This window comes from Littorina saxatilis, linkage group LG8 (assembly GCF_037325665.1).
Source record: "Littorina saxatilis isolate snail1 linkage group LG8, US_GU_Lsax_2.0, whole genome shotgun sequence".
In the NCBI taxonomy this organism is placed as follows: Eukaryota; Metazoa; Mollusca; class Gastropoda; order Littorinimorpha; family Littorinidae; genus Littorina; species Littorina saxatilis.
In genome coordinates, this window is record NC_090252.1 from 60,582,986 (window position 1) to 60,597,098 (window position 14,113).

Here is a 14,113-nt window from a genome sequence, read left to right on the forward strand (position 1 = left end):
ACTGAACTGTTACTAACAATTTCGCTCAGGCTGAGCTTTTAGAGATTTTCTCATTTTCATTTTCTTCATGGCAGTATACGTGTGTAAAAGCCTGGGCTCTGATGTTTCTGTAGTTTTCATTCAGCATTTGATTGCCTACACGCTACTGCCACATCTTAAAGGCCGAGGGTCGGGTATAAAAGCAGAGCGGCGCGTGGCACTTCAGTCTAATGTCCAGCCCTTTTCAGGAAACGAGCTCTCACTTGAAATATTATTTTCAAAAATACTCTGTCTATACCAAACTCAAAAGCACCATTTTTGTCAAGCAAACATTTGAAGGTGTACACCACACATGCACCCCGAAATGTGTTTATAATAACCCCTGGATAACGTACTTTCAGAAAAAAAATTCACTCGCCAAATTTGAATTCAAAATCAAACGGCTGTCAGTCGTGGTGGACTGGGCGGAGCTAAAGACACGAGAAAGATAATGTCCACGCACCGCTCATTCCTTTTCGGCAGCACACACCCGCCACATAACGTTTACCAGATGTTGCCTGACCCCAAAGTTCCGGTCACTCCGTGCTATTGCAGCCGCCATGGATGCTACATGACACCACTGGTTAATCTGCCTGAGAGTGAAACACTTTCAATAATCGTTCTGTAATTAATAAATCGTTTCAAAGATAGTCTGCACTTTTGTGACAAATGGATTTGTACATAATTTAGCGTTAGATGGTTTAAACAAATGTGTACAGATTGGCTAGCCATACTTTTAGTTTCACGACTTGACCGCGTGGTAGGAATGTCACATGTTGAGATAGTTGGCTGACTCTTGTGACCTGTATTGTCATTGGCTGCTACGGGCCAATCAGAGATGACTAAAATATGATAACCTTGAAGCGGCCATGTTGGATAGCCGGCAGAACATCTGAAAGCGCTCTCGGGAGAGGGTGTGTTCACTCTACGCTGTTGTCAGATGTTGCTCAAGGAGCAGTGAGTCGACTGTTTAGTGGTTACTGTGAATGAATCTGGTATGATTCAAATGCTGTGAGAATACAGGTATTTATTGAATTGTATTTTTGTTCAGTAACCTTAACTTGTGAAATGACTGTGAGAGTCATGTTGTGAAATGGGTGGAAAGCGTGCCGTGAGCTGTGTCAGCCATTTTGAATAGAGTGTGGTATGTTCTGTGGTAATGAAGTTACTTGTAAATGAGCTGGTGTAAATAATAGTTGGCGGATAATTGAATAATACTGAGAAAGAATGGAAGTATTATTGTGTGGAGAAGTTTATCTTAGAATTGAAACTTACGGTAGCATAAACTTTCTATACAGCATCCCGGTGGGAGCAAGGACGCGCTCGACTGGAAGGGTAGAGGGGTGAGAAGAGGAGCGTCCCCTCCTTGCGGCCAGGACCAGTAGTGTCGGCGCAGGAGTGTAACGCAGCGCTGGAGAACTTGCAGCTGGTGTGTACCCCATATCATGTGTGAATATGGTGCAAGTGTCGGACCCGCTGATTTGTGAGTAAACGTAAAGTGTAACGCAGCGCTGGAGAACTTGCAGCTGGTGTGTACCCCATATTATGTATGAATATGGTGCAAGTGTCGGACCCGCTGGTTTGTGAGTAAACATACATGTGCGACCTGGAAGAGGTGCGCACCCACAGAACTTTGTATGTGGAATAGGATTGTGAGAATCCGGAATAAACTTGTAACCACTGTATTGTGAGTTGGCAAGTGAACTTTGTATGTGAAATAGGATTGTGAGAATCCAGAATAAACTTGTAACCACTGTATTGTGAGTTGGCAAGTGAAGATAACCAGCTACGTGGTGTAGTAACGGATTGGATGAATCCAGAATAGATGTACGGCCACTGAAATGTGAGCCGACATGTGAATTATATTAGTATGTGTGATTCTTGATCGGAGAGTCAGCAAGGACGACATCATCGAGGGAGAGACTTCCTTTTCATCTTACTCGAGATAATACTGTTATATTGTATGGAAGAGTCTTGAGTGGATGAGATATTGTATTGATATTATGTTGTGATCGTTGGTTAATGTGTGACCACTTGAATACAAGTACGAGGGCAAAGGGCAGGAATCGTGTTTAGTCTTTGTGCTTTGTTCATGTGTTGTGTGTGTGTGTGAGACGGGAGTTTGTGAACAGAAACAACACACGCATTTTTCTGATAGGGTATTTACGACACACATACATACATTTACACACAAGTACCAGACGTAACAACTTTACGAATGTTAGTTTGGTATTTATTACTTTTTTTTAAAAAGTGAAACATATTCAACCGACAAAAAAGTTTTCTTCTTGGGCTGAAAAGGGAAGCTAAAGTTATTTGGTGGATGAATACGATCGTCAGTAAAGTACCAATGTCTTGAATTTATGGCAGACTTTTCCAGAGAAAATAATTGTATACGCGTTGCTTGATGTTTCCGGTAGAACACCGCGTATCACAGTCATGCACGTTGGAACTAGGCACTCATGACTCATGAAACACACTTTCTTCACTTTTTCACACACTAAAACACCATTATTCAGGCGACTCTGCAGCAAATGTCGTAATCCCTGTCTGTCACAGATATCATATTCATCCACATCCAGCAATAGTGATGCTCTGCTATCTAATTAAACATTTATTAGTCACAAAGCTGTTCTCCTCCGGACAGTGACGACGCGAGACCATGCCTTGACGACTAAATGCAAGTTTTCCCACCAAATTTCTCCTCTTCCCGCAAATTTTGGTAACCTAAGACAAAACCAAACATGTGGGCTCGGGGAGCGAAATGCACGCTCACAGTGCCGTTATGTATCTGGATTTACTGGTCAACCTGAAGCCAACGGTCACATGCGTAATTAACAACCGCAAACTATATCTTTTGTTCAAAATAAGGGTGTCTAACAAGTCAGTTTCAACTTGTTAGATTCACAGGCTTTACATTTGGCTTATTATGGCAAAGACAATGGTCAATATATTTTCTTTACAGAATGCAGTCGGTTTGTGTAACAAGGGTTCCACTGTTCCAAAAGCCGGCTAGACTGACCTACTCGTCTTGAAAACGGTACCGACCTTGATACCTTGGGAACTGTAAAACCAAGACACAGAGCTACATAGTGGCGCCAATGTCTTGGGTGAAACATTCAAACATGCATGTACAGAAAGCAGTGACACATTTAACTCTGTAGATGGTCCCTCAAGTTCTTGGCATCCGATTGTTGGTGCGAGTTTCCACTCAGCATTAGGTTCTGCACCAAGAGAGAGGGTATTTCTACTCTCCAGTCTACAACACGAAGTCAGGTTGACAGGTTGCGTTAGTGCATGGCACTGCATAACTTTCACCATGTGCTCAGTTGTATTGCACAAGTGTAGGCCTACAAATGCGCGCGCGCATGCGACGGCGTGTGCGTGTGTGTGTACGTGTAATCTGCATTCAGAGGATTTATTGCTAGTGTGAATAAATTATTGCAACTAATAATGCTTCCAAATAACCGTCAGAAAAAAAGGTGAATACCACACACACACACATAACGGGACTTTACAGAGGTTCACAAGAAAGGCACACACATCAAGGCGAGGTATGCAGTCTGCTGTTGGCTTGTTTAATCAAGCGGAATGCCTTGGCCACTGCATCCACCAGACTAGGTAACTTGAGACCTGTCGGTCACTGAAAATAGGCTCCGCCTATACCCATGGGTATTTTGGCCTGTTGGACCTCGGCCTTTAACATGTTCAGAACACTTGCATCAGCCTCTCCTGCCAGAGGAGAACAGCCTTCTACCTCTGCCTCCCCTGCCACAGCTCCCCAAAGGCCATGCAGCCACTCCTCGGCAAAGACATTCTTGCAAAAGGAAATTGGACACTCAAACCCTAGAGACCAAGTACAAGGCAATCCTTGAAGTGGAGAAGGGGAACAAGAAGAAAGGTCAAATTGCCAAAGACTTTAACGTCAAGCCAAACACACTCTCCACCTGGCTGAACCAAAAGGACAAGATCAAGTCCAATTATGATACTAGGCTATGGAATCACTGGCTACTCTTCGTCATTTCCTTGTGGCAATGCCCAAGCAACTCACTCGTCATGAAGGCCACTGGGACACCCTCAGCAAACTGGAGCAAGACTTGGAATCTTCCCACCATACCTTCATGAAGCAGAAGAGCATCAAGGACTTCTTCAACCATTAGTTAAACGGTATTGTGACTTTGTATTGTAAAATTGGATAACTCGAATTCTTTCTAACTCGAATTAATTTCCCTGACCCCTGAAGTTCGAGTAAACGAGGTTGCACTGTAATATCAGCCGAAGCGATCAGTTGACATAACATAATCCTGTACAACAGAAAATATTTTTCAAAAATATAGTTAAATCAGTACTTCCACACAAGAGTGTTTTGCAGTCCAGAACGTGCGTTGGCAGACTATTGAATTATATGTTCTTTAAATGTTGTACAGTGTAACAAAACATGTTCAGCATCTTTCGGGCATACTCCACACGTGCATTCTAAATTGTCAGAAAGGTGTCGGTTTATTAATTGTGTTGCAAATCGCTCATATTTAATCTCAACCTGCATGCTGTGCCTGGCGGTTTCCTGATTGATAACACTGTGGAACTGTCACACACACATATGCACACCCACATATGCGCTGTCTGTCATCCACAAACTCACAGAATTTTCTCTCTCTCAACTGTAAAAAGGTACAAAACACAATAAATGAAGTTATACGTTTCTTGAACAAAACAAAACACTCAAAACTCACATTTACACATCAAATAACCCCAATCCCTTGCCAAAGATAATTAACGTTTACACTCTAATTACTCTCATTCACTCACATCAAATCTCTACCTCGCAAACACACCCTCTTGCTATCACTCCATCATACACTGAAATTACACTTCCTGCATGGGTTATTTTTAGGGGACGGATTTAGCGGAAGAGTTACCGTCCAGCAGGTCTGACAGTGACTTGAAGTGAAGCGAGATCCTGGGTGTAGATGCCCCGAAGACGAATGACGTCACGAGCGCAGAATGAGTTCCTGGCGAAGTGAGTCCATAGCAGCCCTCAGCTGTAGAACGAGTTCCATGCGAAGCGAGTCCATAGCAGCCCTCAACAGTAGAATGGCTTAGCTTGACTGGGCTGGCGGATCATCTCCATCACTCCTCGGCAAGAAAACCGCAACCTGAAATGGTTAGCATTGCTCTTAGTCCATGGTTAACTCACATCGCTTATCCGTTCCCATATATCAAACCCAATGCAGGAAAGAATGGACAAAGCCTCTATGACTCTCACACACTCGCACAAATACTTCATATGTTATGAACGTTCTACCAATTCATTACATGTTTAATAATTGGCAGAAGTTATGCAAACATGTAACACGAAAATAGCTTTCCGTCTTTTTACATACACAAGTTATCATAATGCACAGACCATATTCAAAATTGATAACTAACATAACAACAATACTAATAAAACTAACCTTCTTTAAACGAAATACCTGACCGACTAGCCTGAACATATAAGAAACGCACAGACACGAAACAACAAACATGTACCACGCAAACAGCCTAAACTACACCGAAAACAATAGAAAAGAATTACGCACCACATCCTGGTTGCATGAAAGCATACGCGAAATTCCCCTGTCAAATGAAGACAGCTCCCTTTTGCTCTATGGAAGCAAAAGTAACGTTCAAATGAAGAACGGATTCCAGTCTGGAACGCAGACTTCTAGCCCTGTAAACGGCTACGGCAAGAATGAATAAAACTGACACACAACTGAATTTACTGCTCACTACAGCACACCTGAGATACACCCGTTTCACTAGAAATTAGAGAAAACCGTGCCGCACGAAAACTACGAGTGCTAGCTGTCTCACCTGGCAGGTAAACGACAGCACAAAGAACAGGCGCTTGCAATGATTGCATACAATACGAAATAATTACAGCTGCTTGTGACAGGAACAACAACTTCTCCATCGGTCAAATATCTTTTAAATTCACCAACTGACTGCGTTTGTCGTATATTTTCTGGAAAAGTATTCCACAAAGCTGTCGTTGAAGTAAAAAATGAAGATTTATATAACTCACTTCTGCACAATGGAACCTTACGTTCAAGAGGGCGTCGTCTGTGGTATGGATTTACATAAATATTCTGGGGTTAAACGATTTACAATTTTATAATACAGCAACAGTTTAGGACGACGTCCCTTTATTTTAAGGGCACAAACCCGATTCATTATACAGTTTTGGATGGCTTGTACCGCGGACTGCACCTATGCAATGATTCGGATTGCGTTGAGATGCAATGTCTCCAACTCGTTTGCTAAACACTTCGTACAGTTATCCCAAATAATGTCCGCATAATCAAACGAAGGTAATATACATGATTTATATATAACTTCAAGCGTTTTTCTGTTTAAATGATACTTGAATAAACCAAAACACGCAATTGACGTTCTACATTTAACAATGATACTTTTTATGTGGGAATCCCATTTACAATTACCTTGTAGAATAACGCCAAGATTCTTGTGATTTTCAACATCAATTAAGTGCATGGGCATCTTCGAAATACAATGGTGGAAGTAACTCATGTTTTTGCCTAGAAATGTCCAACAATTCTGTCTTTTGACAATTAAAAGTGACTTTTCATTTAAAAGCCCATGCGCGAATTTTATCCAAATCAGAATTACAAATCTCTGCTCGTATAGCATCGCTATTTAAACATAAATACATACTCGTATCGTCTGCAAAGAGTTTCAATACTGATTCAAGACCAACACCAATGTCGTTAATATAAATGATAAATAATAGAGCTCCTAAAACAGAACCCTGGGGGACACCAGCAGAAGGGGTAACACAACTTGATTTGGTTCATTTCAGTACTACTGCTTGCCTGCGATCGCTCAAGTAATGTTCGAACCAAACAAGCAAGGGACCTCTTATACCAATCGCCTCAAGCTTGTGGAGCAGACCACGATGTCAAAATGTATCGAAAGCTTTAGATACATCAACGAATATTGCCTGTGACATAATGTTTTTATCAAGTGCAACACAATATTATTCATACATACTCAGTAATTGATAAACGAATCACCAGCAATAAAACCAGATTAACAGTGTGCATGTAATCAAATTATAATGTTGCAAATAACCAAACACACGGATTTGTATACATTTTTCGAGCACTTTCCCAATACAACTAAGCAAAGAGATTGGATCTCTCTCTCTTAAAAAGGATAACAGTGGTTAAGGAGCGAAAAACAGGAGAAAGCTGTAGCAAAAGACAGGTGAACAAAGAGGTTATAAACGGGTTTTTTTTATACAAAGTAGGAAAACATAATTAATGAACATGGTCCTAGTCAAAATCGCTGACGCGGCTGTCGCCGGAAATAAAAGTTAACAAAATGAACGGAGATGGAATTGTACTGAGTGTATACCACATGAAACAAATGACGAAGAAAGAAAACTGTTTTAAGTCATTTGAAGCAACAAACAAGAACAACACTTGCTAAGAAATTACGTTTCAAGCATCTTGCACGCGAAGCAGTTTAACATGTAAGTCTATGTCGCGTAATTTAGTCGTGCACAGAAGCTTAATATTGTGTGGCTCTCAAATAATACATCCACACATGTACACCCACCGAAAACACACATACTCCCACACACACCCACACACACACGTCTTCAGAGTAAAGCAGCAAATGCGGGGAACAAAAATCAGAGAAATATTCAAACATGTAAGTGTCAAAAAAATGCTCGCACACAGTAAAACACTCGACGCATTATACTGGTTTCATGTATGACACTCCCCCACACACACATTCCCTCTTCCCTGGTTTGTATATGGGCCAATGGCCACACGTATAATAAACCATCTAAAGTGACTCTCTCTCTCTCTCTCTCTCTCTCTCTCTCTCTCTCTCTCTCTCTCTCTCTCCCTCCCTCCCATCTCTCTCTCTCTCTCTCTCTCTCTCTCTCTCTCTCTCTCTCTCTCTCTCTCTCTCTCTCTCTCTCTCTCTCTCTCTCTCTCTGCATTTACAGCTTTGTTGCGTCAGTGCAATCTACTCTATAATTCTTAACTCATGTCAAATGAACTTAACATTTTTCATTTAAGCAATGTAATGTATGTAAATTGATGATATGTTCTTACTTTCATTTTATTATAATCATGTAGCGCAGTAGTTTTCTTTACTTGCTTATTCTTTAGCAATTTTAGACTAGACCCTCTTTAGGGCGAGGGCCGGATGTAAAAAAGCAGATCACTGCTTACTCTATTACCCTCGTTAAATAAAGAATTGTTCTTGTTCCTGTTCTTGTTCTCTCTCTCTCTCTCTCTCTCTCTCTCTCTCTCTCTCTCTCTCTCTCTCTCTCTCTCTCTCTCTCTCTCTCTCTCTCTCTCTCTCTCTCTTAGCAAGGACAGATTGTAAGACTAGGCAACGCCTGAAATCTCCATCCTTCTGTAATAAAGTTTAATCAATCAATCAATCAATCTCTCTCTCTCCCATCTCTCTCTCTCTCTCGCTCTCTCTTTCTCCCATCTCTCTCTCTCTATCTCTCTCTCTCTCTCTCTATCTCTCTCTCTCTCACTTTCTATTTATCTCTATCTTTCTTTATTTCTTTATTTGGTGTTTAACGTCGTTTTCAACCACTAAGGTTATATCGCGACGGGGAAAGGGGTAAGATGGGATAGAGCCACTTGTCAATTGTTTCTTGTTAACAAAAGCACTAATCAAAATATTGCTCCAGGGGCTTGCAACGTAGTACAATATATTACCTTACTGGGAGAATGCAAGTTTCCAGTACAAAGGACTTAACATTTCTTACATGCTGCTTGACTAAAATCTTTACAAAAATTGACTATATTCTATACAAGAAACACTTAACAAGGGTAAAAAGAGAAACAGAATCCGTAAGTCGCCTCTTACGACATGCTGGGGAGCATAGGGTAAATTCTTCCTCGTCCCAACCAATATGGGACTCCCCCTAACCCGCGGGGGGCTTCTCTCTATCGCTATCTATCTAAAATGGCAGGTAATACCACACAAACAGTGTAAATGTCAAGCAACGAGTTGCCGTTATTTTAGATTCAACATTATTAGCATTCATCTGCTTTAACATTCTTTTATTTCATGTATTTGTTGCTTCCTGCTATAGACACGATACCTAGACAAATAATGGCATGTGTTTAGTTATCGCAGTTTGAATTGGCATGCAACCCTTAATCATCGGCTGGACCTGGTGGCACCATTTTCAGAGTACTGTGATGTCAAGCCTACATCAGACCGGCGCAGACTTTCATAGGGTGTTGCTGAAACAGAACGATACAGCGTAGGTTTTAGTGTCAAAACAAGATAGCAAGACGGAGAGATGGGTAGACACAATGTCAGTCAAAACCAACTGCTACAATTACACGCACACGCAGACTGTAAGCAAACAGTCAACCAACCAGCCAGACCAATGGACAGTAACAAAGACCCACGTTTACACTCCCAAAACGTTGACATTAGTAAACGGTTTCATTCAAATGTAAGTACTGCCTACCTCAAGTATCTGCGTGCATAGCGTGTCCATGGCGACCAACGTCCGAGTACTCGGATCTCATTCCTACTTGAGACATCTGCAGACTGTCGTATGGAAGCTGGTCCTCTGGAACAGGGGAAGTTTTCATCATCCTAGCGGTAGGTTACAAGACAGTTATTTATGTAGTCTGTGTTTGCCTGCCTGTCTGTCTGTCTGTCTCCTAGCTGTCTCTCTCTCTCTCTCTCTCTCTCTCTCTCTCTCTCTCTCTCTCTCTCTCTCTCTCAGTCTCTCTCTCGCTTTCTCTCTCTCTCTCTCTCTCTTTCTCTCTGATCTCTCTCTCTTTCTCGCTCTCTCTCTCTTTCTCTCTCTCTCTCTCGCTCTCTCTCTCTCTCTCTCTCTCTTTCTCTCTCTCTCGCTCTCTCTCTTTCTCTCTCTCTCTCTCTCGCTCTCTCTCTCGCTCTCTCTCTCTCTCTCTCGCTCTCTCTCTCTCTCTCTCGCTCTCTCTCTCTCTCTCTCTCGCTCTCTCTCTCGCTCTCTCTCTCTCTCTCTCTCTCTCTCTCTCTCTCTCTCTCTCTCTCTCTCTCACTCTCAACGATGTTGTCACTTACCATGTCGCGTAGTGTGCGATGCAACAGGGGTTAAGTAGTAGTCCCCTGACGGATTTTCGTCCACTGAATGGTTCTCTCTGGAAAAAAAAGAGATCCCGTCACTGTACAGTACTGCTGCGGTTTCTATTCCCAGTATCATTAGTAGATTTACACAGATTAGTAGGTGTATTTTGAAAAGCATGTTTCTGGCGAAAACAGAGAAAAGTGTATAACAATATTTTAAAGGTAACAAACCCAAAATGTAAACAAGTCGCGTGAAGCAAAATTAATTCATTAAGTCAATTGGTTGAATTCACAGAATGAAACTGAACGTACTGCGGCATTTCACGACAACACCCGCGGCAGCGGCCGGCTCGCTTGAAGGGACAAGCCAGTAATTATAGCGGAGTGGCGTATGACGCTTCAGAGGAAAGCACACTTCCGGTATTATTTTTAACTTTCTGAGCTTATTTTTAATCCAAACATAACACATCTATTTGTTTTTTGAATGAGGAATATTACAAACAGGTTAACTGGGATCGATTACTTCAATTTTAATCTTAATTTGAATGTTCAGATTTGTAATGACCAAACTCATCATTGATTTGTAAGCTTCCAAGCTGAAATTCAATCCAATAGACCAGGATTCGTCGAAGAATGCTTGACCAAAATGTGAGGGTGTGACAGGGTGTGCCCCCTCAACTTTAACATAATGTCATATTATGACATCATCAAGAACATGCATGGAACAAATGCAGATACAAAATGAAGATATAATTCGCAGAAACTCTCATGGAAATATTCATGACGATCGGTCAAGAAGTTTTCTCTGAATCGCTCTACACACACACACACACACACACACACACACACACACACACACACATACACCACCACCCTCGTCTCGATTACCCGTCTACATGTTAAAAGATTTAGTCAAAACTTGATAACATGTAAAAATAGGAATGGTAATGAATGCATTAAAAACAAAACAGACGGCGTTCAGCGCTTTAGTTAAACAAAAGTGTGTTTTGCAATTACTACCCCTGTTTGCCAAACACTGTAATTTATCTAAGTCCACAAAAAGAGCTTCTCGCCACGCTCGCGTGGCGATGGGCAGTGTGTGTGTGATTGCATGCGCCTTTCTTTGATTGGCTCGTAGCGGACCGTTGGAACTGACCGATGCGGCGGACAGTGCCCCGCGCAAAGCTTAGCTTAGCGTCACTACGCAAGATTCCAGCGAGCTGAAAGGTCAAGTTTTTGTATTTGGTGAAAATTTGTATTTCTTTGTTGGTTTTTAACGATGTTACAAGCATATGTTTTTGGTCATTCCATTTGCAGACGTTTGCGGGAATGCATTGCGTCGGGATGCGATCCTCGCATGCGTCCTGATTTCAAACTTGATAGCCAAATGTACGTTAACATTGTGGGCAGGGGAGGCTTACGCCTCCAACAATTGGTTGGAAAAAATGGCGCCGGATCCAACTCCTTGCGAAAGATTTTTCGCACTGCACCTGACGTTGTGATCTTACAACTTGGGGGAAATGATTTCAGGTTTGCAGAACCTATGGATGCTGAGGAGTTTGCCTTGACGATGCTGGCATTCGCTGGCCTCCTCCATGGGGTTTACAAAGTTAAACAAGTTGTGGTTTGTGGCATTCTGTCTCGCTTCAGTCCAACCGCCGATTACAGAGGATCGCGGGGCTGATCGGCCACAATAAAGCAACGCTATCACGCCTGGGCTCGCCAGGCTGGCAGAACACAGTGCTGACTTGCATTACGTCACGGTGGTGCCATGACAAGTTTCAATTTCAGGAGGAGAAAAGAGGCTTGTTTGCGGCCGACGGCGTACATTTGTCTGAACAGGGCAGTTACCTAAGGTATAAATCGGTACGAGGCGCTCTGATCGCGGCCAGCAAACGTGTGGGAAGCGCAGGCAGCCTTGCCGAGCAAGAGCACTGTACACGGTACGAGCCGCGCTGACAGCGTGACCTATTTGGCTGGAGGCAGACAGTCTCCAGCGCTGTGTTTGTGACCAGACTCTCGCAGAAGCACTGACGGGCCGTGTACCAGCGACCTACTTTCCGATAGGTTAAACGGTGAAGGCTCAGACTTCTGGGGTGGTACACGCGTGGCGGCTATTTTTAGCCAGGGCCACGCTACACCTGATATTTTGGGTTGCGTTGCAGGGGGGACGGACGCCTAGCGGCGTCGGAAGCCAGCGGTCATCGGGTGCCATCCTTTTTTTTTGAGGATGAAAGTCGCTTGTTCATTTCAATGCTTGTTATTCTCTCAGGTGCCAGGAGAAAAGGTTCCATACAACTCTCGCTTACTCTATTACACATGTCGTATGCATTGAGCGATTACTTCCCTTTGGTTATTTGATACACTTTTATTCCAGTTGCTCGAGCACCAACAGCCGTGTTGTTTTATCCACTTTTATTCCAGTTATCTTGTATGCGCTTGAAACACATCCATTTTGTATGCGCTTGACACCCAGCCATTTATGTATGCGCTTGAAATACAGCCATTTGGTATGCGCTTGAAACATAGCCATTTTGTATGCGCTTGAAACACAGCCATTTTGTATGCGCTTGAAACATAGCCATTTTGTATGCGCTTGAAACACAGCCATTTTGTATGCGCTTGAAACTCAGCCATGTTGTATGCGCTTGAAACACAGCCATTGTGTGGGCGCTTGAAACACAGCCACAAGTTACGCATTTGTTTTAACCACAACCACTGTTATTCCAGTGCCTGAGCACCAGCAGCCTGGGGGTTTTAACCATTGTTATTCCAGTTGCCGGAACACCGGCAACCTGGTTATTTTAACCACTTTTATTCCAGTGTCTGAGCACAAGCAGCCTGTCATGCAGCTAGTACTAAGCAGTGGGACGAAACAGTAAGCTCGGTTATGAGCTGTTAAGCCAGTCTTTACTAGCAAAAATGCTTTATCTGTCGGATAGGGTACCATTTCGTGTGGCGTTGCAGGGGCGATGGACGCTTGGGGCGTCTGAAGCCAGCGGTCATCGGGTGCCTGTGGTCGCAGCGTTATCTGACTTGAGTCAAGTTCATGTTCATGACAGGTGGCAATCTAATAGAATTATATGTGGGGGGAAATGCATAATTATGATGCTTTCTCTAAATGTTTTTGGGTGCGCTGGATACACAGCCATACGTTTTCTGCGCTTGAAACACAGCCAAGGGGTTTTCTATGGCTCAAAACACACATTAACCACTTTAATTCCAGTTGCCTGAGCACCAACAGCTTGGTTGGTTAACCAGTTTAATTCCAGTTGCCTGAGCACCAACAGCCTCATTGTTTTAACCCCTTAATTCCAGTTGCCTGGGCACCAGCAGCCACAGCTCCAATCGTGTTTTGTGTGCGCTTGAAACACAGCCACAATTTGTATGTGCTTTAAACACAGCCATTTTGCGTGCGCTAGAGACACAGCCACAACTTTTCTGCGCTTGAAACACAGCCAGTTTTTGTGCGCTTGAAACACAGCCACAATTTGTAGGTGCTTGAAACACAGCCATTTTGAGTGCGCTTGAAACACAGCCACACATGTTTCTGCATGAAACTCAGTTTAACCACTTTTATTTCAGTTGCCTGAGCACCAACAGCTTGGTTGTGTTAACCTCGTTAATTCCAGTTGCCTGAGCACCAATGGCTTGGTGTGTTAACCAGTTTAATTCCAGTTGCCTAAGCACCAACAGCCTCATTGTTTTAACCACTTAATTCCAGTTGCTTGGGCACCAACAGCCACAGCTCCAATCGTGTTTTGGTGCGCTTGAAACACAGCCACCCCAGTTTGCTGTGCTTGAAACACAGCCAGTGTATGTGCGCTTGAAACACAGCCACAATTTTCATGTGCTTGAAACACAGCCACAAGTTTTATGTGCTTGAAACACAGCCTTTTTGCGTGCGCTTGAGACACAGCCACAACGTTTCTGCGCTTGAAACACAGCCAGTTTATGTGCGCTTGAAACACAGCCACAATTT

At 42.9% G+C, this 14,113-nt stretch overlaps 2 protein-coding genes across 2 annotated transcripts in view; both read right to left on the reverse strand.

Annotated features, from left to right (window-relative positions):
- The window catches only part of LOC138974775 (uncharacterized), an 86,231-nt gene that overhangs the window by 16,697 nt on the left and 55,421 nt on the right, over nt 1-14,113 (reverse strand). The window lies entirely within an intron of this gene.
- LOC138974009 (uncharacterized) overlaps nt 8,342-14,113 on the reverse strand; it is a 146,553-nt gene continuing 140,781 nt past the window's right edge. Inside the window, exon 12 of the mRNA XM_070346702.1 lies at nt 8,342-9,308. The gene's annotated coding sequence lies outside the window, so the exon portion shown is untranslated. The remainder of the gene's footprint in view (nt 9,309-14,113) is intronic.